Here is a 24,638-nt window from a genome sequence, read left to right as displayed (position 1 = left end):
TGCAGATGCTATTGTGTGCCCTAATCTAAAGTGAAGCCTATTCATCATTAACACATGTCTAATAGTTTGTTCATTTGTGGACTTTTATGAATACACACGAAGCAATTACCAGACTTGTCTTTTCATGTTTACATTTTTTTTTGTTAAGACATTCATAAAACATCTATAAATCATTTGCAGATGCTATTGTGTGCCCTAATCTGAAGTGAAGCCTATTCATCATTAACACTTCCGGCGCCAACAGCAGAGGGCGCTGATGGCCCTTCAGCGCCAGTGCTTTATCCAATGTAGGATAGGACTTATTTGCGAGTGCTTGAAATATATCAAATATAATAGCAATAGATCTAAATAACACGGTGATCGTCAGTGAGTTGCTTCCAGTCAACATGCACGAAACAGATAATTTTTTCATACATACATTTCCGTTTTATACCGTGATGAATATGAATATATTTTTTTAGAGCGTTCTGTCTCATCTCAATAAACTCCAGCAAATCGAGCTTCAATGTATTTAGTTAGAAATCGTGCCATTTGTCGCTTGATTTATGAATCGTTTTCAAATAAACGCTAGATTATCGATATTATATATGGGCGAACAGAAGCAGGGTCTGAATAATCGCTTCTCCGTACTTTGGTCGGCGCGAATCTCACACACACACACACACACACACACACACACACACACACACACACACACACACACACACACACACACACACACACACACACACACACACACACACACACACACACACACACACACACACACACACACACACACACACACTCCAATGGTGGTGAAAGGAACATCTGATAAACCCAAGATTCGTAACATAAAGTCCTTACCTCACATGTCCTGCAAAAAGATTAATCCAATTCCTGATCGCCATTCCAAATATTGATTGCGTTTATTGATCCAACGTTGATCCAGCGTTTATATGATCCTCCATGCCAAATGTCAGCCTCCTAGGGCAAAACCTGTGGCCGCATTTTTGTGCAGACATTTTTGTGGACCGACTGACCGACCAACCAACAAACTTGACTTGTAGAGATTCTAGCTGCAGAACAAAAGTAAAGTGAAAGAAATGACCCAATGATTGAAAAACACTGGTACCTTCCATTCTGGGGATGATGGTATTTTTTTGTGCACATGACCAAAACACATGCTGCAGATACTAAGTTTGGGTGGCTTAGTGGTTAGAGAAGTGGTCTTTTGACCAGAAGGTTGTCAGTTTGAGTTCCTGGTCTGTCGGGGAGACGTCAGTGGATGAACAAGCATCACTCTCACCCTCATTCAGTCATACTGTTGTAGAAGACAGTGGAAGACTGTGGTTATACTGGCACCTCCCGGTGTGTGAATGCGTGGAGCAGGGCATAGCTGAACAGGGGGTATTTCACACAGCATGATTGTGCATTTACCTGATTAACTTTCCCAAAACATCAGTGGGTGGTAACCTCTTCTGTTCATAATGAACAATTATCAACATGCATGATTGGAACACATTCTTGAACCTGATATTCAAGTGTAGTTTTATAATACAAAACAACAAGCTACAGTGGAACCAGTGGCGGCTGGTGAAAATTATTCTAGGTGGGGCGGTGCCATATTCAATCAGTTTCATTAACTACAGAACAGTATATATTGTTGTTCTATTTCATAATGGATCTCGCTCAGCACCTGTCTGCATTTATCTCGCTTCAGCGTATATACACTGAATACATTTCAAAATGTACCTTTACATGCCAGCATTCATCTGGCCACACCCCCATCCGCTTACCTACATAAGCAGGGGTGGGGCCACACACTCATCTCCTTCTCAAATTTCATCCACAAGCTACGTGCTGCTCACATGCCACTTGACGTGGAGAAAAACATTTAGTCTGAGGAAAGGAAGAACAAGGAGATACGTTGACATCATATCTTTATTTTCTCTCTCACTATTTTCGAGAAAATACGGCGATGTTGTCTTCGTCACTGGAGTGTCTGGAAGATGATGATCATTCTAAAACCTCCACCGGTTTTTTCGTATTAGGGGCTCGCGTCGCTAATATACTCCCCAAACTGCAGTCCTCCTTTGCTGCGGCTGGATGGGTTTGACCCTCCTGCTATGCAGCTGGACTGTGGAAGTCTGTTGTGAGGGACTTTTGGTTTTCAAGCCTGGGTGAGTAATGTTTGCTTGCGAGCACCACTTGTCTGTTAGTGCTATGGGGGCTAGCTGACAATGTTTACGAAAACCGGCCCCAGATTAGGGTCCTCTGTTCAGCCTCTTAGGCGACGGCGGAGGATCTTGGTCTGAAGCCCATTATAGTCAACTAGTGGGCCGCGACCAAGAACTGGTGATCCCAGGATTCTCTGGACGAGTGGATGCTTCTCTGTCACCGTGTAGGCCCCATCTTTCATATACAAATGAGAGTATACCCTAACGAGGAAATGTGGGCATGGATGTTCGTTATCGGAAGATCCATGTTCAAGTCGGCTGCAACCCAGATGGGACTTGTGCTGGCTCCGCCGGATGTCTGGTAAAATCACCGTTGTAAACTGTGTTGACATCTCTTTTTCTCTTCTCTCTTAAAGGTGAGGAGGGTTTCAGACGGCGGCCTGTCTGAAGTGTGGCTTGTTATATCATTTGTGTACAAGTTCAGGTGATAGCTGCTTAGCTTGCGTGCTAGTTGTGGCCTACCTGTTAGCCAGTCAGCTGTTAGCTGCGGCGCTAGCCCGTTGTGTCACTAGGCTAGGAAACATTAGCTTGCTGCTATCGGTCGAGAGCGGCTGTTAGCTTGATGCTACACTGTTGAACATTGCTATGACTATAACATGCCTTGAAACACTCTGACTACGACAGAGGATGTTAGTCGAACCTACCAGGAGCCCGGCCGGCGAGGACTGCGTCAACAAGGAGAACCGTAGCGGCGGGGTGGAGCAGCGACGCTGCTCTTGTCGTCAACACAGGAATGCTGTGTTTACCTTCGGTGCCCCGTTAGCCAGACTGCAGTTCGCTTGGCCTGCGCTCACGGTAGGAAGGTCCCGACCAGACCTTAAAACGCGTCTTCTTCCTTCCCTTCTAATGTTTTGTAATAACGATGTTTTCCAAAACGGGTGTTGCTGCAATACATTTAGGATACGACGCGAGTTGTGTGTGAATTGTCTTGTCACTGGTATTAGCTTCTCCATGCAAATCGGGTTGTTGTTACATATGTAAAAATTATCTGGTTAGTTGTGTTGAGAAACATCATGTGTGTTCATGTACCGTGTACTCACAACTAAGGGGGTTAATTAACCTATAAAGCTATGCTTAGTGACATATGAGTGAAGAATGAATTATTTTCTCAGCCTGTAATGACAATGAACAGTGTGTTCACATATTAACAGGTTTACCTGTTCAACTGGCCGTATCAAGGGTAAGGTAGGAGGGGTGTTTCCCCCGGTTCCCTGGGGCTTCCCCACCCTCCTCTCAGACATGTTGTTTACAATATATTGTGTCACTGTGTTGTGGGGATACGATGTAACCCTTAGCTTAGTTGCTGGGGTTGTGCTAAAACCGCTTGAGAAACTATATTTTCCTAAAGAAAAGATTGTTTGGTCACTTTTCGTGTGTGCTTAGCAAGGCCTGTGGCCGATACTAATCGAGAATTATGTATTCTCTCGTTATGAAAAACGGCGTTCCTCTGTAGCAAGAGTGTACTTGCCATTTTTTGTGGTGATAAAGGGTTGTGTGTGTCTTGTGATCTATAACTGGGTTAGGTTGGCCACAGAAGCACATATGTAAGTCTGGTACCGGGGCTCTTAAGGGGGCCCTCTCTATTCTGTGTTTTTCCCTTAGTAAAAATCAAATAGCAGGTTAGCACATGAGCTGTATGAAGCTGTTAGACACTTCATGTAGCTGACTATGACTGTGTCATGCTCTTTTTTGTCATTTTTGGGGGGGGGGGGGGGGGGGGGGGGGGTCCCACGCCCTGGAAGATTGGGCGTGTGCACCGCAGAAATCCCCCCGCCATAGAGTACGTCACTGTGCGCGTCTCTGTTGGTAAGACTTCCGTGAGCTGTTCAGGTCCATATGATGGGTCTGTTTCAGGGAGTGGTCAGGGCTCCTCCTCACGAAGCTCCTACTCCTTCTGTGAGTTAGGACTCTCCTTCCCTGTGAGGGAGCCTCCTCAGAGTTCAGAGCCTCCTCCTCAGATTGTCAAGGTGAGTAGAACTTCAAAAAGGAGTCCTGCTCTATTGTGTGTGTATTCGATTCAATTCGATTATTGAGTGTGTATTGGTTCAGTGCCTCCTCCTCGGAAAACCCAAATTTTACATGGCTCAATGTTGCAATATATTCTTTTCAATCTATACAGCTCACGTGGTAAGTCTCTCTGGGGATTTCCGTCTCCTCCCTATGGGAGGGTGGTGGGATGTAAAAATATAAAAAAATTTACCCTCAGCGGCGTCACGAGGGATTCATGTCAGTCTGTGTTCTTTTTTTTTTGAATAAAAAAGAGGAAGGTACATGAAGCACGACGGCTCCGTGTCGTTCTCCCAGGCGACTTGGAGGAACAATGTTTGGTGTCTTGCTAGACTATCCATTGATGTGTTTGGGTCTTGACGTATACTGTACATAGTGCTGGCTCAGGTGTGTTTCTGTGACAGTATCACACAGGGGCTAAGTGCGCCTTGGTTGCTTGTTAAAACAGCGTTTTTATAGGGCAACTGGGAGGGAGTTTTGTCTCTTCCGAGCGCCAGTTTACTAGGTTGTCTCGATGAATTCTCGTTCATATCTGGGGGATGTTAACGGAATAGATCTGAACATAGGTAGAGGGGTCTCACGCCCTTGGGGTGGGCCGCTGAGCACGGTCCAAATGGGACCGTCTGGGTGGCGCCCTCTTTTCATGTTTTAGATCGACACGCATACCTACCCCCTCTCCTGGAGTGGGCATGTCGGCGTGGTTAGGACACGGGACTGGTCTGGTCACGCTGGTCCAGGTCAGTTAACCCGTTGTCCACCGGGGATGCAGATCTGCTGTTCTGGTACCCTGAGGGACTTGTGCTTTTTTCGGGGGGAAAAATGCCAGGTCGGTCCGGGTGTCACAGGGTTGGGCGCTATGAAGACCCTTTGTTGGGTACATGTTGTACTCTGCACTATCGTAATGGCTTACGGCCATACCAACCTGTACACGCCCGATCTACGCAGGTTCGGTCCTGGTTAGTACTTGGTTGGGAGACCGCCTGGGAATACCAAGTGCGGTGGGCTTAGGGCTGGTTCTCCATTCTTTTCGCTCCTCTCTCACGCGTGGCGAAGAGGGGGCTGTTGGGTCGTCTTGGACCTCCTCTGGTAACCCTGTGCTTCCCGTGCTGCCGGGCCCGGTCCGAAGTAAAGTTTCGTTGATACCGTAGGCCTGAGATAACCCTTTTTTGAAAACTGAAACACTTGTACTGCGATATAGCCAGTGTATGCCCGCAGGTGTGTTTTGGAGTTTTTTTTTAGTGGTTATAGGAACAACCACCGCATCTGGTAACGACAGGGGGTTGGTTCCATGGTGTGTTGGAGCAGAGTCAACTCCCGGGTTACCCGTTTGAGTGTGCCCCTGCACGTTCATGACGTCTGCCAATCATGTCAGCCTTCTCTGCCTCAACCCCTCTGGGTGGGTTTTTTTTAATGGAGGCTTTGTCATGGTGATCAACAACGCCAGCATACGCCCCTTCCGCCGGCGCGGCTGTTTTCAGCTGACTCCTTTGGCGCCTATCTCGTCCGCAGTGCTCCAGGCTCAGGTTACAGCCTGCTGCCTGGTTTCCCCGGTGCGCTGCCTGCTTCCGTTGGTTAACCTTTTTTGTGTGATTACGGCCATGCTGACTGCCTGTTCTGCAGGGTCAGTGTGCCAGGCGGTGTGCTATTGGGGGGAAAGGGCCCGCTCTTGGAGGGGCCTTATCCAAATACGCTGGCGATGTGGGGGGCGGTGTCACTAAGTGACCACCTGGTAGGGTCTTGATGCCTGGCATCATTGACCTCTCCGGGCCCCCGTTTTCCAGGGGATCCAGTCCCTTCAGTGGGTCTGGGTCTTCCTTCGCGCTCCGCTGCTACGGCCTTGCCACGGGGTTGGGTTTGCTCTTGACCCCGTGTTTTCTGGGGGCAGTAACGAGGTTGTTCCTTCCGTTCGTTCCCGGGTGGCATGCGGGTTGTGCGTGTGTGTAGTTGTGGGGTCAAGCCACGGTCTGCTCACCCTGTGCGTTGAGTTGCTTGAGTGCCTCTTCGCACGGTCGGATCCATCGCCCTCCCGTGAACCTCCAATAGGGGGGGTATCCTCCATTAGGGAGGGTCGGGGGGGCTCGGTCCTCCCCGGTCTGATGGTTGTGGGGGGCCTCAGCGGGGTGTATTTGTCGGGCTATGGCTCCCGCTCATCCCCTGTCATGCAGACAGGTGCTGAGCGAGATCCATTACGAAATAGAACGTTAGGTTATGGCTATAACCAAGTTCTATGAGTAATGGTGACGCTCAGCACCTGGACGCCGCTGCTGCCCTTGATTTTTTCATTGTGGTGAAATTTGTTGGGAAGGAGATGAGTGTGTGGCCCCACCCCTGCTTATGTAGGTAAGCGGATGGGGGTGTGGCCAGATGAATGCTGGCATGTAAAGGTACATTTTGAAATTTATTCAGTGTATATACGCTGAAGCGAGATAAATGCAGGTGCTGACTGTCACCATTACTCATAGAACTTGGTTATAGCCATAACCTAACGTTATAGAGACTCACTTTTTTGCTGTGGTAGAACATCACTACGAGTTGGAAGAGCCGTTGCGTGTCGCGCTAACCCTTTGAGAAGCTTTGTGATCCGGGCTTGAATTTTTCATAAATGTGTCCATATAAATCCATAACACTGTCTTGATTATTATCAATTTCCGACGACGACAAAACAACTGAAATCCTGTCTCGTCTTGAGTCGCTGCGACAATCATTGATGTCGTCATCAGTCCGTGCACCTCCTAACACACCAGTGCATAGATATTATATCTATGCACCAGTGACTCTGCTTGGGGCGCTAGAGAAGCCCGTCATGCATCATATTTTAAGACGCTGATTGGCTAAATTGGCTATGTTGCCCTGTGAATTTTTCAATTGGCTGCGTTGCACACTGATGCCCAGTCAGTGGGGCGAACTTTCTAGCGCCCGAGAAGAGAGGGGGGATGAATAGGACACACAAACAATGATTTATATTTGATATATTACACGTTATTGTGCATTTTAAACACAAATATACTTAAAATGAGTAATTATTATTTATTAAAAATAAATGTATTATATTTTTTGCGGTTGAAATCTACTATTATAGAAAAATTCAAAACCACTTCTTTCTTCTTCTTTCCACCAGGGTGGGCGGCGCCCTAGTGCCCTCTATGGACCAGCCGCCACTGAGTGGAACCTTTTAAATAGCTAGTCCTTGCTCTGTGAGATATTGCCCAGCAAATCTACCCATGGTAAACAGAGGTTAAAAGAAGGTTTGCTCTGACGTAATTCTCTGTGTCAAATCAAGGAGTGAGTTTGTGTTAATCTGCAAAACCAGATGACACGTGGGTCATTTATGACCTGGTTCTGTGCTGTGGTTGATGTGCAGTCATCTGAATAGACACCACCTCTCATTTACCTCCCATGGAGATAATGCCTTAATAATTATAACCCTCAACAGGGTCCCTAAACCTAAATGATTCCAGGGCTGAATATCCTACAGATGCCCTGACAGCAGTAAGCCCCAGGCCGGCGCTACTGGAAAACCTTGCCAGAACAGTCAGGTGTGCCTTTGATGATAAATAGCCGGTAGTAATGTCCTTTAAAATTACTGCACTCTTTATTTTTTCTGTACACAATAAATAAATTACCTCAGGGGTGTTATGGCCTCTTTTCTCAACTTGCAAACACATACTGTACTCAGTCCAAAAAAAGAAAAAAAAGGCTGAAAAATTATGACCCTGGATGTTGGCCACCGAAGCACTTTGGGAATTGATGGGTGCAGAACGGCACCCCCCTCCACTGTGGACGGGGCTACAGAGGACAGAGGAGGCGGAGGGATGGAGGGAAGTGAACCATGTAAGGAAGGCACCTAACAGCAACCTAACATGACAATATATCGTATACATAGCTTTTGTGGCGGTTCTTTGTTCCTTTTCTGGTCTCAGGCTTCCCAGCAGGGATGATTAAACAGTTCTGCTGTAGGCGTGTTTGGCCACCTTTGACCGCTTCACAGAGACAACCATTAACCTTTTCTCTCACAGGGGTCAGAGACAGGGGGAGAAAATAACCAAGAAGTATGGCCTATTTGGATGCACTCATTGCTGTGGCCTCGCCCTCTAAACGGGTCTACTGGAGGTTATCACCCAATAAAACACAGTGTCAGGTTCGGCTGATAAGGTGACCGCGTGTTTGGTTAGTGTTTCTGGACTGGGCCATGCAGATAGGAGGATTGGGTGTTAGACGGTGTTGACCTGTTACATCTAACTCATCCTGTCGCCTGGTGAAGACGGACCCCGGTCTCCATTGGAAATATGCAACTTCAAAGAATACAATCGTTGTCTCCGGGGCTGACCTTGAATGCCGTCTTTGAGTTTTGCATGGCTAACCGTCCATAAAGCAAATCATGTGCACTGAATCCAAGACTGACAATTGATGTGAATACGTTCTTTTCTTAGACAATTAGATTTAAATAGAAAGAAAATGGTCGCAAACAGATCATTCTTCTGAATTATTTTGGGTAGCACTTTATAATAACACCCTATTATAATACATTTATAAGGTATTTGTAGATAATGAACTAATCATGAACAAACCATTTATATACATTCATAAATGATTATTAAATCATTTATAACTATTTGTATAACATTTACAAAGTATTTATAACGCATTAGTGGATAATGAACTAATCATGAACAAACCATTTATATACATTCATAAATGATTATTAAATCATTTATAACTATATTTGTATAACATTTACAGATTCGTTCTACATTATTTATAACTCATTATCAACATTGTTTGTACTTGATTTGTTCATCATTAAATAATGTTGTGTGTAGTAACACATTTGTAGATACTTTGAAAAATGGATATGAAAAAACTACTATACTGTATCTCCATTTATTTTTCATGTTCAACAAATTATTTGTTAAGACATTCATAAAACATCTATAAATCATTTGCAGATGCTATTGTGGGTGCCAATCTGAAGTGAAGCATATTCATCATTAACAAATGTCTAATACAGTTAATTATTTGTTTACTTTTTCATCACATGTTACAAATGTTGTAGACAGCTTTCGGATACACCCTTTGTGACATCAAACAGTGACAGAATTAGGACTAAAGATAAATGCAATTGTATTAACATATAAAATACATGTGCATGACATATAGTCCAACGGGGGGCACTAGGACCCAGGAGTACCCTGGCCAGGTAGAGTATCTAGAGAGGAAGTCTCACGAGAGTGAGACTTGACTTCACGTGTGTTGCCGTCTGTTTGAATGGAAGCACGATACATGCAGAACCAAGTTATCCGTGCTGCTCCTGCCCCACGCTTTTAATAAGGTATGAGCAGTTTAAACACCTTTTTTGTTGGTAAATCTATTCCACCATTTCCGACCTACAAACAACTCTTATATGTTGTGTAGACGTACTTGATGTGGTGGGCGCTAACGTTACATTTGTTCCTAATGTGTGCTCAGTATATTGCGGTATGTGATGATGACACGACACACAAGGGTAATAATTATTTGTATTTACAGACAGTATAGGCGCCGATACAGCCTGAAAATACAAATAATTATTACTCTTGTGTGTCGTGTCATCATCACATACCGCAATATACTGAGCACACATTAGGAACAAATGTAACGTTAGCGCCCACCACATCAAGTACGTCTACACAACATAAGAGTTGTACTTGTTTGTAGGTCGGAAATGGAGGAATAGATTTACCAACAAAAAAGGTGTTTAAACTGCTCATACCTTATTAAAAGCGTGGGGCAGGAGCAGCACGGATAACTTGGTTCTGCATGTATCGTGCTTCCATTCAAACAGACGGCAACACACGTGACGTCAAGTCTCACTCGCGTGAGACTTCCTCTCTAGATACTCTTCAATACCTGGCCAGGGTACTCCTGGGTCCTAGTGCCCCCCCATGTTACACTATATGTCATGCACATGTATTTTATATGTTAATACAATTGCATTTATCTTTAGTCCTAATTCTGTCACTGTTTGATGTCACAAAGAAGGGTGTATCCGAAAGCTGTCTACAACATTTGTAACATGTGATGAAAAAGTTAACAAATAATTAACTGTATTAGACATTTGTTAATGATGAATAGGCTTCACTTCAGATTGGCCCCCACAATAGCATCTGCAAATGATTTATAGATGTTTTATGAATGTTTTAACAAATCATTTGTTGAACATGAAAAATAAATGGAGATACAGTATAGTCGTTTTTTCATATCCATTTTTCAAAGCATCTACAAATGTGTTAACACATTAAACAACATTATTTAATGATGAACAAATCAAGTACAAACAATGTTGATAGAGTTATACATAATGTAGAACTAATCTGTAAATGTTATACAAATAGTTATAAATGATTTAATAATCATTTATGAATATATATAAATGGTTTGTTCATGATTAGTTCATTATCCACTAATGCGTTATAAATACTTTGTAAATGTTATACAAATAGTTATAAATGATTTAATAATCATTTATGAATGTATATAAATGGTTTGTTCATGATTAGTTCATTATCTACAAATACCTTATAAATGTATTATAACAGGGTGTTATTATAAAGTGCTACCAGATTTTGTTATCAATAGCAACCATCTGCATTTCAAATAAAGAAAAACGAGAAATGTGTTCATCACTTTGCTGCACACACAGAGCTGCCACTACACCTGTACATAGGAAAACAACTCTGCTCCAAGTGCCTTATAGGTGTACCAAATCAGTTTGAAAGAAACTGCGGCAATAACTTTGAACTGGGTGTATACAGAGTATCACTAATAACCAGACATTAATCTTGTCTGAACATTTATGAATTATGCAGTGAATAATATTTTCTGCGTAAGGAAACCATACTTTTATGGCTGTGTTAATCATCATTTCCATGGACACAGTGAATAAACAAGGCTGCACAAATGCTGTGAAATTAACTGATTTAACTTTTTTTCTACAATTCTTTGGTTCTTATTCATAAAAGAGACTAAATGAGCACGAAACCGCGCATAACTACGGCACTACCTGCGCATGCGTCCAACAAAACGTCCCTGCCAGCTCGTCAGTGAGTGTGTGATCCCAATTTGCTACCATTGGCGGCCTTAGCGTTTCACCCGTATCAATTGAAACAGGCCCTGCCCGCTAGTATGGCCCTGGACTGTCAAAGCAAATGCACCCTGGATTGACAAAATATGCACGCACTATGTCAATGTGAAATGCTGGTGCTTTATGGAGACACTTGAAAAGGGATAAGATAAGGGACCCCTGAACCTTAACGCATAGCCCTGTGAGAAAAAAATGGGGGGGAACAATAATATATTATGTATTCATTAAGGGATAATAATACAAGTAGTATAGGTACCGGTTAGTTAACTTCCTCTTTGGGTACAGATTTTGACAGTGGAACGCCGTCCAATCTTCTGCATAGGTGTGTGTTTTCTGCACAGGCTCTTATTATTCCATGTGGTTGTCATAGTTGGCATGAGCCTCTCCTACCATAATGCCCCACAGAAGGAAAACAAATCTGAAAACCATTTAGGGAACTTATTATTTGAAACATGATGTGTTTTAAAAAAGCGAATGAGAATCAGAAACACTTTACCCGCCAAATGAAAAACACTTTGCAGGAATATGTCTTGCTGACAGTGGTGGAGACAGGACAACTTACAAGGCAGTAATTGGAATATGGCAGTAACACAGACATGTATGCATGTATTACTAACTGTATTCAAGAGCATGAAGTACATAATGCTTCATACTATAAGTACATAAAATCACCATTGAACAGATAGTATTGGATGTGCAAATGTAATAATATATGTGCAAAAATGCCAATGCAAACCACCTAACATAACCTAACATAAATGCAACATAAACATAAAAACAACCGTAGGCAGAAAGAAAAAAAACAAAGAAACAAAAGAAACATAGAACCACAGGGGAAACAGGGAAACGATATGAATACACAGGAACATAGAGCCACAGTAACAAACAACAAAAAATACAGGAGCCGGTAGGGGAGGGGAGGCAGAGAGGGGAGGGGCAACAGGTTGGAGGAGGGTGGTTATGGGTAGGGAAGGTTAAATGCTAGGGAGAACAGGTAGGTTTTGAGACAGGATTTGAAGGTGGAGAGTGAGGGAGAGTCTCTGATGGTCTGAGGGAGGGTGTTCCAGAGTCGGGGTACAGCACGTGAGAAGGCCCGATCACCAAAACTTTTGAGTTTGGATGACAGGACAGTGAGGAAGCAGTGGAAGAGGACAGGAGGGAACAGGTGGGGCGGTAAGGGAGAAGGAGGTCAGTCAGGTAGGGGGGGGGGGGGGGGGGGGGCAGGCTATGGAGGGCTTTGAAGGTGAGGAGTAGTAATTTGAAGTGTATGCGTTCCTTAATCGGGTGCCAGTGGAGAGAGTGGAGGACAGGAGTGATGTGGTCATGGGAACGGGTGTTTGTGAGGAGGCGGGCAGCTGAATTTTGGACCATCTGATGTTTATGGAGGGAGCGGGAGGTGATGCCAGTGAGGAGGGAGTTGCAGTAATCGAGGCGGGAGGAGATGAAGGTGTGTATGAGGGAGTCAGCGGCATGGAAGGAGAGGCAGTGTCTGATTTTGGTGATGTTGCGGAGGTGAACGTAGGAGGTTTTGAGAGGTGGGTTGTGGGGGGATTGTGTGCTGATGTAGATGTCGGCGTAGCAGTGGAAGTCGAGGTTGTATTTTCATGACCACCTCCAAGGCCACTACCTGCTCCCTCGACCTCCTCCCCACTACTCTCACCAAGGCCTGCCTCCCTGCTCTCATCCCCCACCTCACTGCCCTCTTCAATCAGCCACTATCTCTAGGCCACGTTCCCTCCATCTACAAACTCGCCCTGTGCTCAAAAAACCCACCCTCTTGACCCATCCAACCTCTCCAACTACCGCCCTATCTCCAATCTCCCTTTTTTCTCCAAAACATTAGAGCACATTGCTGCCTCCCAACTCCACTCCCATCTCCAGTCCAACACCCTCTACGAACCCCTTCAGTCTGGCTTCCATCCATCACACAGCACCGAAACCGCACTGGTCAAAGTCGTCAACGACCTCCTCATCTCCGCCGATTCTGGTGGTGGCAGAGGGTGGTGCCCTCAACATCCTGATCCTACTCGATCTTAGTGCAGCCTTTGACACAGTGTGTCACTCCATCCTCCTCCAAAGGCTGTCCCAACTGGGTGTTGAGGGCAGAGCACTTGACTGGTTCACCTCCTACCTCACAGACAGACATCAGTTCATCTCCCTCTCCGGCCACACTTCTTCCCCCTCCTCAGTCACACATGGGGTCCCCCAAGGCTCAGTCCTCGGCCGACAGCTCCTCTGGTGGCTGGGGATTTGCGACGCAGACGCCTCTGCTCGCTCTTGTCGTAGGGCGGCGAGCTGCAGGGGCGAACGGCCGGGCTTTGAGGTTGTGCTGGAGCCGGACGAGAGTTCTCTTGCCTCGTCTCCATTTCCGATGGAGACTGAGGCTCATATGGAGGGGGCGAGAGCTCTCTTGTTCGATGCCCCAGTGGAGACGTATCATTTTCCCCCTCTGGGTGTGGCAGGGAGTGTTGCGTCTCCTTGGGGTCCCTTGTTCTCCGGTGTTGGGTTAGAACCTCCGACCCTGAGACAAGATGCCCAGCTATCTGCCGCGTCGGATGGTGGCGCCCAACATGGCAGCCTCCCGTACGCGAGGGACACGAGTGACGTGGAGGGAGGTACGCAAGGGGAGTTGCTTGCCTTGTTCCCCGAGCTCATGGCGGCCGCCGCAGCCGCTAATGGCGTGGCGTTGCCGCAGCCTCTGCCTGCACCTGTTCCTGATGACATGATAGGTCATCTCTGGCAATGTCGTCCTGTGAGAGAGACGGGCGTTGTCTGCCCATTCTTCCCGTCAATGGAGGCCTACGTGAAACAGGGACAGGTAATCTCCCGCATCACTGGCCTTACCCCCGTCTATGTGCCGGTCACGCGGGTGGCGGGTTTGGTCCAGGGGCTAAAGGACGGGGTGCCTCGGCTTGATAGCCTGATGGCATCCATACTTTGTCCCGAAATGGTGTGGGAGCCGTTGCGTAAGCCGGCTCCCCAAGGGAAATCGGCTAGGCAGATGGCTAATTGGAGTGACCAGGTGTACATCGCCGCGACTCAGAGCCTAGCTGCGACTTCCAACATTGCGCAGCTAGCGCGCTTCATGTCGGGGATGATGGCGGGCGGGTCGGTATTGGATGACCATCAGCAATATCTTCACGCCCAGGCGGCTGGAGCCATCCTGCACCTTACCCAGCTGCAGGCGATAGCCACCGGGAAGGAGCGCGCCCTGGCCACTCTATCCCAGCGCCACCTTTGGCTGGAGCAGGCGCGGGTGCCGGAACAGGAGAGGATTCCCCTGCTCACGGCCCCCCTATCCGATGCTGGGCTATTCGGGTCGGCCATGCAGCAGATGACGGCAGCCTGCAGAGAGATGGAGGAGGAGCGCTCTGTGCTCCAACCCCATTTCCCCCGACCTGATACCACCGGTGATGGCTGGAAAAAGCAACGCCGGTAGAGGACCGTGACCGTTGCCTCTGCCACCACCGTCACTGCTACTGGACCTTCGGCGAAGAAGGCCAGGAGTGGAGGGAGTGCCTTGTCGGCCGCAGCCAGCCGCACCACGCCCGGAGGTAACGGTAGGGATCGACGTGACCAGGCTTCCCAGAACCGTTCCTCCAGGCCGGCTCCCGGTGGGGGCAAACACTGCGCTGCACGTGGCAGGCACCGATAGTGACTCCCCTGTTTACCCCTGTCCCCTTCCCCTCCCCAACATATAATTGTTGTTACTAAATAAAAGGTCCCTCCTGGTGAGGGACTGTTTTTTGTTACAAACTGTGTGTTTATTCACTATATATTGGGGATACAATGTATAAACCCTCACCTACCTGTGGGGTTGTGTGTTTTTAGAGAGTAGGACAGTTTTCTTGTAAATTGTTCTGGTCGCTATATATATGTGTGCTTAGCAAGGCCTGTGGCTAGCACTCGGTCGAAAGACTTGTCTTCCCTCATCATGAAGAAGACCGTGTTTTTCTTGCAGTAGTAAGAGTGATTTACCTTTTTTATCTGAGGGGGTTGTGTGTATTCTGTTACGTTTGGGAAACATGGCATCGAGTCCACAACCAGGTTAGAGTGTTAGCCTACAGAAGTAATCATATATGTAGTTGTACCGAGGTCTTGACCCTCTCTTTAAATGTCTGTGTTTTCTCTTTACTTGGTGAAGTACTTAAACACGGGTTCGCACATGAGCCTAAAGCCTTGTATATAAAAACCTGTTCACAAACGAGTTTATCGTCTGTGGCTGGCGTGCAGATGGTTGAGCTTATCCTAGTGGATATACGCTTTTTCATGTAGCATGCTAGGTAAACTGGTATCATCGCTGCCTGTTTGTTTTCATTGTATCCGGGGTATGGGGTCACAAGGGGGTGAGCTGATAAACCCTGCCCCCCTTTTTTCTGATTGGCCAGGGGGTTGGACCTCCTGTAGAGGGGGGGGGGAGTTCCCTGGTCCCACGACATATTTGGGTAGGTGGGTCACGGAATTCCCCCCGCCATAGAATACGTCACTGGGCGCGTTTCTATTGGTCGTGTGGCTTCCGTGAGTTCTTTCAGGCTCCATGTTGTGGACCGCAGTTATTGTCAAGATTGAGTTATGCGGTGCGTGGAAACTTGTTTTCTGCTCTGCGCTCTGTTACATATGTATTGAGCTTTTGGTCACGTAGCTCAATGTTACATAAATCTTTTCAATTATTACTCACGTGGGAGGTCTCTCTGGGGGTTCCCTGTCTCCTCTCTTTTATACAGAGCAGGGTTGAGAGGGGTGTTTTCCCTCAGACGATTCCTCCTGAGCAACGTCAGAAGGATACGCCCCTTCCTGACAAAAGAAGCCACCCAACTCCTCGTCCAATCAACAGTCATCTCCCGCCTCGACTACTGCAATGCACTGCTCGCTGGCCTCCCGGCCACTGCCACTAAGCCTCTTCAACTCATTCAGAACGCAGCGGCCCGCCTGATCTCAAACCTACCGAAGTCGGCCCATGTCACCCCACTTCTTAGGGACCTGCACTGGCTCCCCATTGCTGCACGAATCCGCTTCAAGGCCCTCGACCTAGCATACCGTGCGGCAAAGGGAACCGCTCCCGCCTACCTCCGGTCAATGGTCTCTAACTACACACCCTCAAGACCCCTACGCTCTGCATCTTCTGGCCGCCTCAGACCTACTCCTATCCAAGCTCCGGGAGGGTCATCAAAGAGAAGTCGCCTATTCTCAGTCCTTGCCCCACAATGGTGGAATGAACTACCCACCCCAGTTAGGACAGCCGAATCACGTCCAATCTTTCGCCGTCGACTAAAGACGCACTTCTTCAACCATTATCTGAATTAAAAAAAAAAAAAAAAAAAAAAAAAAAAAAAAAAATCTAACCCTAACTAACCGTACTGTCATGCACTTGTCCTAATAAACTAACCTACACTGTAGCACTCAACACTTTGATGAACATTGTTGCTCAGCTGATAGAGTTGTGCCCTTCCTGATGGCTTGTCGTACAGAACTTGTAAGTCGCTTTGGATAAAAGCGTCAGCTAAATGACTAAATGTAAATGTATATGGGACCCATATCTGTGTCTCTTGGCCAGCTTCCTGCCGCTCGTCCCAGGCGGCTTGGAGGGAACGTTATCTGGGTTCTTGTTAGAATTACCATTGATGTGTTTTGGGTCTCGACGTGTACATAGTGCTGGCCCTGGGTGCTTCTGTGTGGAACCACGCATGGGCTGGCGCGCCTTGGTTGCTCATCATGGAAACAGTGTTTTTTATGGAGAAACTAGGATGGAGATTTTATATCTTCCGAGCGACAGTATACTAGGTTAGTCTCGACAAATTCTCATTCATCTCTGGGGGGAGATGACGGAATAGATCAAAGCATTGGCGGAGGGGTCTCACGCCCTTGGGGTGGGCCACCGGGCGCGGTGCATTCATGTTCTGACCATCTTGGTGGCGCCCTCTGTGATGTTTTAGATCGACACGCGTACCTACCCCCCTCTTAGGACTGGGGATGGTGGCGTGATTAGGACACGGGACTGGTTCTGGTCGCGCCGGACCAGGTCAGTTAACCCGTTGTCTGCCGGGGCACAGATCTGCTGTTCTGGTACCCTGAAGGACTTTGTGCTTTTTCGGGGGGAAAATGCTGGGTTGGCCCGGGCGTCGCAGGGTTTGATGTTATGGAGGTGTGTTCGTGGTTATGTCACTGCGTGTTATCCTTCACTGTTGCTTGGTCCATATTGTGTTGTACCTTGCGCTGTGCTAAGGAGCCTGGTCCTTCTCCATTCTTTTTCGCCCCTCTCTTCCCCTGCTTGGCGGGGCTGGGAGGGGGCTGTCGAGGTGGTTCTATTGTACCCCTCTGGCATCCCTGTGTACGTCCCGGTCTGCCGGGGCCAGGTCCGGACTCGTTCTTGTCGACCTGTTGGCCTGGGTTAACCCCTTCTTGAAAACTGAAACGCTTGTACTGCTGTATAGCCGGTGTATACGTGCAGTTGTGTTTCCGAGTTTTTTCTTGGGGGGGTTAAGGGAACAACCGCCTCCTGTTAAACTAAACATAGGGAGGTGGTTGGTTCCCCGGTGTGTTGATAGCGGAGTCAACTCTCGGGTTAGGCCGGGCTTGACCCCGTCTGCCTGCGAGTGTGCCCCCGCACTTTTCATGACGTCTGCCAATCATGTCAGCCTTCTCTGCCTCGGCCTCTCTAGGGGGTCTGGTTTTTGTGGAGGCTGCGACATGGTGCACAGCATACCGAACGCCCCTTCCGCCGGGGTGCTGTTCTCAGTAGACCCCTTAGGCGCCTGTCTAGTCCGCAGTGCTCCGGGCACAGGTCGAGTTATGCTTTTGACCTGTTGCCAGGATTGAGGGATCAACCTATTTGGGGGTTGTCTCCCCGGTGCGCTACCTGGCCCCACAGTGTTGTGGGGGTGTAGCCTATGTGGAGTGCTCCAGGGCGGCGTGCTGTAGGGGGGAAGGGGCCTGCTCTTGGATTGGGCCCTGTCCGATATGCTGGCGATGTGGGGGGTGGTGTCACTAGTGACCGTCTGGTGGAGTCTCGATGCTGCGGCATCGTTGGCCTCACCAGGCCCCCTTTCCGGGGGGTTCTGACCCTCAGGCTGTTCCTGGGGCTGGGTCCTCCTTCACGCTCCGCTGCTACGGCCTTGCCACAGGGTTGGGTTCTTGACCTTGACCCCGTGATGTTAGGGACAGTAACGTTTTTTTTCTTCTTCCCGTTTGTTCCCTAGTGGCATGTGGGATGCGCACCTGTGTAGTCGCGGGTTCTTCTGTGTGAAGGTAAGTCCCACGATCTGCTCACCCTGTGCGTTTGAGTTGCTAAACCCTCTTTGCACAGTCGGATCCGATTCCCTCCCGTCCCCCTTGTGGGATATTTGTAGATATCCTGAAGAAGAATGTTCTCAGTCAACCGAGGATTGGATAATAACAAAGGTTTATTAACCAAACAGATAGAATACATAGAGAGAATGGCTGAGGGCTTCCCCCCAGGTGATCAGCTGAATTTACCCAGGTAAGAAGCCCTGGATAGATCTCGGGAGGAGACCTATATAGTTAACAAGGGGGGGGGATGTGGTCCCATTTGATAGGTCAGATGGGGGGGAGGGGGTACAGGTTTGGGGGACACAGGGGAGGGGGTTGTCTTATTCCACAGAGAGGGGGGGGGGCACAGGTAAAGGGGACATTTACATGAGGACATATTATACCACAATATATTATATCACAATATATTATACCACAATACTCACTTTTCTTTCTTATAATGTGGGTGAGATTAATGTATAATATACCAGGATTGTTTGGAACAGGTAAAAGTGGGGACCGATGTAATTCATCGGTTATCAGATAATGAATAAAATAGAAAATAATTAAAATAATGAAAATGTTGGCCAATGTGTTCTGTTGGTTGGCCTAATAGTTTAAACTAGTATTATTTATATACATGATTCATGACATGATCGACTGGACTGCGGTCTGTGTTATTTTGATATCAGAGATGTGGGAATAGATATCACCCTTTTCTTTTATTAATCGCTCAAAATACCTATATCAATAAGTGGTCCTCAACTCTGATATCAAACAACAATTAACATAATCATTAGAAGCTATAGCTGTGCAAATATCTTGGCATACCTTCAGTCGTTCATGTCGTGACTCAGGGGAGCTAATGTGATCGTTGTGCATACAGGCATCTTAATAAACCAATTAAATACATGCACTGTCTCTGTGTGGTCAGAGTGCACAGGGTGAAAACACAAAATCGTGTGCATAATTATTAGGAATAGGATTTACACATAAGCATTAACTTAGTGGCTAATGTGTACAAAAACATTTAAACAACCGTTAACCTAGTGGTTAATAAAACTAACATGATTGATTATGGGAAACTGTTCAAAAATGGATTAACTTAGTGGCTAATGTGTACAAAAACATTTTAAACCGTTAATCTAGTGGTTTGTATAACAAACTGATATAAAAGGTGATTATGATAATCGTTATGCATTGTTCTAGTATTTTGCTGTGGTGTATACTATCAATGGTCAAAACAAACTTGGTGTCTTGGAATAAACCAACTGGTTCTGTCTTGTTAACAATATAATTTTCAATGTGACTCTGTGATCATTCCTTATTGTTATTATAAATTGGTTATTGCAATCTTATTGGTTGTATTTCATCATATTCTTAGTTCATAATTTTCTTGATACATATGAACTTTGTGAAACAGCTCTTGTTTGTGAATCTGACAGTTGCTGCGTCGCTGTTGACCATCTGTTCTCTGCCAGGGATGTGTTTTTCTGTGGTGACCTGCTGTGTGTTGAACGTATCGTACATTCAGTTGATGTTTCTGTGAGCCTGTCGTGTGGCAGTAAGACAGTAAAAAGTAAATAAATACATAACAATTTTGACAATGTGTGTTCAGAAGTCTCTTGGTCCACAGGTCTCATTTGCTATGTGTCTCTTCTTGACGATGCAGTCGGGAATATTCACTGGTCGCCGTCCATTCCCTGTCAAGGGTCACTTGTAGCAGTCAACTATAGTGGTCTTGCAGACTCTTTTCCTGGAGCCTGCGCTGCTCTCCATCACCACCACATGTCTGCCACTGTCACTGGCGTAACTCTCTCTCAATGTGTGCCGGGGACAGATTTGGGGGCGTGGCGAGTGACGTCGATGGGGGGGGGGGGGGTTAGGGCCCGTAGCCGCATTTCTGCAGACCCCTCTCTGATTGGTTGAACTCTATTTCTGCAGACCCCTCTCTGATTGGTTGAGCGAAGCCCCTCTCTGATTGGTTGAGCGTGCGCATGCGCATGAGCCGCGACAAGCTCCTCCAGAAACTCCTCCAGAAACTCCGTTAAGCTCCAGAGAGAGAGGCTGAAAACCCACAGTTCTTGCCCGACGGATGGGAGCGAATCCCGGATCCGAGGTTTCTGATGACTACCCCCAAAACACGGAGGTCGCGAACGCAATTTATACGCATGGAAGTATTGATTACGCCATAACGAATCATTAAAAAAATATACCGTTAACTGGAATATGTTGTGTGTGCCTTTCTGAATATGATTTGGGAGGGTTATAATAGAAGAAAGACAGTGTAAACAATATAACGTTATGTGAATAAACCGCGAAATAATAACTAATTCCTTGGTCAATAGAAGTCTCTGTGATACTTTCTGAATATGATTTGGGAGGGTTATAATAGAAGAAAGACAGTGTAAACAATATAACGTTATGTGAATAAACCGCGAAATAATAACTAATTCCTTGGTCAATAGAAGTCTCTGTGATACTTTCTGAATATGATTTGGGAGGGTTATAATAGAAGAAAGACAGTGTAAACAATATAACGTTATGTGAATAAACCGCGAAATAATAACTAATTCCTTGGTCAATAGAAGTCTCTGTGATACTTTCTGAATATGATTTGGGAGGGTTATAATAGAAGAAAGACAGTGTAAACAATATGTTTGACGTATTTTAACACACACCTAGGCTGACGACCCGAGCTATTATTATGCAAAGACAAGTACTTTAGCGAGTGGGTACTTGGCCCTTGCAGGGCAAGAATGCGACCCCCATCTACTGCTCTTTGCATAATAATAGAACAGGTAGTCAGATTCAGCTCTACTGGGCCATCTACTACTCTTTGCATACAGGTAGTCAGACGGGGGGGGGACATTAACAGCATTCTGAAAAAATGGGGGGGACCCATTGCCACGTCCCCCGTGCCAAATACGCCCCTGGCCACTGTGCTCACGCTTGGCCCCCATCAGGCCCAGAGACATGGCGGTAGGGTGGTCTTGAACGTGCTGTGTGGTGGTTGGTCCCCCGCTCCCCGTCATCGCGGTACCAGAGGGGCGAGGGTTTGCTGGTGTAGTGGCTTGTCTGTAGGACGCTCTCTCTCACACGGATGACAATCTTGTCATGGGAATCCACCTTGATGGTCGGGGCTTTGGTTCTCATCTGCAGGTGATGGGTTTGGTCTGCCGTGGTCTGCAGTGCCGGGGTGGAGGCCGTCAAAGGTTGATCTCCTCTTCGTCAGTGTCTCCTTGGTCAGTCTCCTTCATGGTCCCCTGCTCCACTTTCTTGGGGATGTCTGTGGGCTGGGTTGGATGGCGGTTCTCCCACGGTTGCTGTCGTCGTTCTGGTTGTGTCCGCAGCTCCTTGGCGGCGTCCCTGGTGGTAGTATGCTGTCGTGGGTCGCTCAGGTCGCTGGGTTGTGTTCCTCCTTGCCTGGTCGCACCGTCGTTCGTGGTTCAGGTCACGCGTCGTCTCACTCCTTCTCACTTGTCGTGTCCTCTCACCAATATGATCTGAGGATGATAAAATTGCCTTAGAAAACCTCCTCACATAAATGATTCAACGCCTTTCTGCTAAAGAGGAAAATCATTTTGGGATTACTTCAATTCATTGTAAATAAAATCACTTAATTGAAAATAGGAAATGCAAGCCAATTGCATTAGCAGTGATTCTTTATGTTAAGAAGGTCACATTCACTACAATCTTATCAGATCTTGTATCTAACTAGATCTTACAGCATTAGGCTTTAAATAAAATTGTAAATGAATGGCCAAAGTCTTGAATCAGATGAAATAGCTCTTTTTCTTCATAGTCTGTGATGTTAATTGAAGTTGATCTTACCTCAGGCCGTGTACGATGGTGTGCTTCTTCAAGATACTTACCTCGCCATGACTTCTCGGTTGTTCTTCACGTCTCAGCGTGGCTCGTCATAATTTAGCATGGGGAAAAAACATAAAATTTAGGTAGCCAGTTAATTTTGCATGAAAAACAATCATTCGTTTTGTCATCTAACCCTAACTAACCTTACTGTCATGCATTTGTCCTAATAAACTAACCTACACTGTAGCACTCAACACTTTGATGACCATTGTTACTCAGCTGATAGAGGTGTGCCCTGCCTGATGTCCTGTCATACAGAACCTGTGAGTCGCTTTGGATAAAAGTGTCAGCTAAATGATCAATGTTGTTGATATCTTGTATATTTAGATAATTGTGCTTCAATTTTGGTGGTTGATAATTTGCAGTCATGGAAAGTACTTGAAATTGCAAGGAGTTAGTGGTTAAGCAGAGAATAGAAGGAGGGGATAGTATGTTTAGTTGTTTTCATCATTGATCTTTCATCTCAGGCACTTCTACTTTGTTTGGTGTTATTCAGACATCATATCTCTAATTTGTGTGCCTTCTTGAAAAGAGAGAGATGAAAACAACTGGTTAGTTATTCTGTTAGTATGGGAAATATGGTAGCCTTTCATAACTGCAAATTCATCACCTGTGTCTAATTCATGTCAACTAAGTGGCTCTCTGTTGCCATCCACCGCTAGGTGAGTCCACCAAGTCTGTGGTCACGAGTGCAGGCATTTGCATTGCTTTGTCTCTCAAGTGTCCACTCTGAAGAAATTTACATGTGGGTGTTTGGATGCAGATCCGTTCCAAATGGCCAATCGATTGTCTCTCAGTTCCACACGACCTTCGGTTGAGTCTCGTGGTAACAAAGAGAAAATCTGCATCTAAAGCGATACTTCCTACTATACTAAGTGGAGATACTAAGTTGAGTCTCTATAGGTGTGGTCAGACTGGCTATTTGCATTGTCTTTCAACTCCACATCGTCCTCAGCTGGTTTGCATGTTCAAATGTAGATTATTTTGGGTCCTCAATTTAAATGATTGTAGCTGGTCTCACTTTGTGTCTTGTCTGTGTTCAGATGCAAATCACTGGAGTTTCAACTTTTGTGATACAATGTGTTTACACCCATTCTGCATCTTGACCCAGAGCCAGATCTCTTGGTTGTCTGTAAATACAAACACATGTTAATTTTCCACTATTTTCTTTTATTCTGGGTGAATCCTCTTTGACTGTCTGTGTGCTCAACAAACATTAGCTAGTCCTTCTCTATTTCATCATCTCACTCAATGTTACTGTGGAAAAAGAGGAGGCATGATTTTGGTCTCATTTAAACATTATCTGCATTTATTCATTATCTCTAAAGAAAGGTTGTTATTCTTTCTTTAGCTTTTAGATCAAATCTATCCAATTGATTAGAATCCTATTTAAAACTAGCTTTATGTGACTTATAACGTGTAAATTAAAGCAACATAAACACTCAAGTGATCTGAGATAGTTGTAATTTGCTGTAACTGAGATGATAGTTGTGTATGTACAGTTTCTACGTCAAATGACTCCCTTTTCTTGACTCCTTTTGTATCACAAACAGTACTGAATTTGCAAATCTGGTATGTCATAAATGTATAGATGTAGCAGTACTGACTATCTGTATGTCATGTATGTCATAATATGTCCTGATGAATTGAAAATGGGGGACCCTGATGTAAACAAATCTGGTATTGAAAATGGGGGACCCTGATGTAAACAAGACTAAAGTCTCTCTCTGGTCTGCATCCCCTTAACAATTGTGTATTGAGCTGTGCTGTATTGTACCCATTCTGCAAGCTGTTAATAAAGTTTTCAATCAATCAATCAAAGCATCTATATTTATGATTTTCATACTCACCGGGGACAGCTGTTGTGTTGACGTTGGATCCGTTACGTGTCGTCAATGCAATGTTCGGTTCGTTTCTCCGGTGGTCTGGGATAATGCAACCCGCATCTCGCCACCGCAACTCAACATTTTCCAATAGCAGCGCGCACATACATATACAAATAAAACATATACTACAAGTGGATTTCACGCACCTTCGGCCTTGGGCACATTAAACCTTACCGTTCGCCCAATGATAGTTTCATATCGCACTTTTGTATGACGTCATCAGCCCATGCGACGTTCACACGTTGTCATTCGCCTCGGAAATAACGC

This window comes from Notolepis coatsorum, assembly GCF_963971535.1.
Source record: "Notolepis coatsorum genome assembly, chromosome: 12".
Lineage (NCBI taxonomy): Eukaryota > Metazoa > Chordata > Actinopteri > Aulopiformes > Paralepididae > Notolepis > Notolepis coatsorum.
This window is presented reverse-complemented; position numbering follows the sequence as displayed.